This window comes from Octopus bimaculoides, chromosome 5 (assembly GCF_001194135.2).
Source record: "Octopus bimaculoides isolate UCB-OBI-ISO-001 chromosome 5, ASM119413v2, whole genome shotgun sequence".
Classification (NCBI taxonomy): Eukaryota; Metazoa; Mollusca; class Cephalopoda; order Octopoda; family Octopodidae; genus Octopus; species Octopus bimaculoides.
In genome coordinates, this window is record NC_068985.1 from 51,780,432 (window position 1) to 51,782,459 (window position 2,028).

The window sequence follows — 2,028 nt, forward strand, 5'->3', positions numbered from 1 at the left end:
ACGGAAAAGCACCCACTACACTCTCAGAGTGGTTGGCGTTAGGAAGGGCATCCAGCTGTAGAAACTGTTAGATCAGATTGGAGCCTGGTGCAGCTTTCTGGCTTGCCAGTCTTCAGTCTAATCGTCTAACCCATGCTAGCATGGAAAGCAGACGTTAAACGATGATGATGATGATGATGATGATGTTGATGACTGCTATTGAGTGGAAGATGTCCAACTCACAGAATCATTAGCTCATTGGAAAAAATGCAGCTAAGCATTTTGTTTGTCTTTATGCTCGGAGTTCAAATGCCACAAAGGATGATTTTGAAGGTGAGTAAAATAAATACCAGTTGAACACTGGGGCTGATGTAATCAACTTAACCTCAAGTTAAAGTTCCTAAAGTTGCTGACTTTGTACCAAAATTTGAAGCCATTATTATTCTCAAGTGGAAGGTAAACAAGCTGGCAGAATCATTAGCACTCCAGACAAAATTCTTGGTGGTATTTTTTCCAGCTTTACATTCTGAGTTCAAATTCTGCTGAGGTTGACTTTACCTTTCATCTGTTCAAGAGTCAGTAAAATAAAGTACCAGTCATGTACTGGGTTGATGTAATCAACATGTCTCCTTCCCCAAAATTTCAAGCCTTCTGCCTATAACAGAAAGGGTTATTATTCTTGAGTGATGCTCATTATTTAGCTTCATCTTCACTCTACATATCCATTTAATTAATTGTAAGTACTCCTGCCATTTAACCTACAAAACACTCATTTAACTTCCCCTATAAACAAGACAGTGATAGGTATTCCTTGGGTTGTGGTTTGCTTTGACTGTTGCATAATTTTATGTACTTCAATAAATTGTTGAACATGTGAAGCTGTAGGTTCTTCATGCATAATGAACAAACATACAATTGATTATTTAAATAGGAATATAAGTGTCTACTCCCATAACAACATTACAATGATTATGCCCCTCCCATTAAGCAATAAGTATTCCAAGTTAAAAACAACTGCAATTTCAAATAAACTAATCTTATATTGAAAAAAAGAAGCAGATCTCCAGCTGTCTGTCTGCCACAACATCTATTAGAGGGAAGTAAAGAAGGGGAGGAATCAAAATATACATCACAATTCATGTTTAGAAGGAGAGGAGAAAAAGTTGTTGGGAGAAAAATACAGTGAGAGAGAGAGAGTGTGTGCGTGTGAAAGATAAGTAGATAGACCGTTGTCACTATAGCAACTAACGAGACTTTCACTATATAACACTCTACTATTAAAAGAAAGTATGTGAATGGTTTACAAATATTTTTACCAGCAGCATAGTGACGGGTAAAGACTTAGTTTCTTTAAAACGTAATTTTAATAAAATACCATGGTACTAATAAATATCTTTGGTGATGGTAGTGACCACAAGAGAAAAAAAAATAATCTTATTGTGTAAAAAAGTTCATAATATTCTTAAGTGAAAAAAATTTACCTTTAGAGTATATTGAACAGTAGTTATTGTATAGTCCATTGCATTATGCAATAATATTCCAAGTTAAAAACAGCTACAGTTTCAAATGAAGTTAATTTCTATAAAAGATGATTCTAATAAAATATTGTAGTACTGTTGATATCTCTGGTGAAAGCTGGTGACTGAAAGGAAAAAACCTTGCATAAAAAGAAATTCGCATTCTTAAGTGAGTGAATTTATTTTAACAGTATATTAAGCAGTATTTATTGTATAGTTACTACAGAAGATTTTATTGAAATTTGTTTTAAATTGGATCATTAGGAGGTGATTATAACCAAATGCTTTAAAAATCTGAATTAAGAAAAGAGGGTAGACAGCTTATTCTGTTATTTGGGTTAAAAGGCTTCCAAGGATAAATAAAACATAAAGGCACAGGTGTGGCTGTGTGGTAAAAAGATTGTTTCTCAACCACATGGTTCCAGGTTCAGGCCCTCTGCATGGCTGACCAAAGCCTTGTGAGTGGATTTGGTAGACAGAAACCAAAAGAAGTCCATTGTGAGTGTGTATGTATATATATATATATATATAT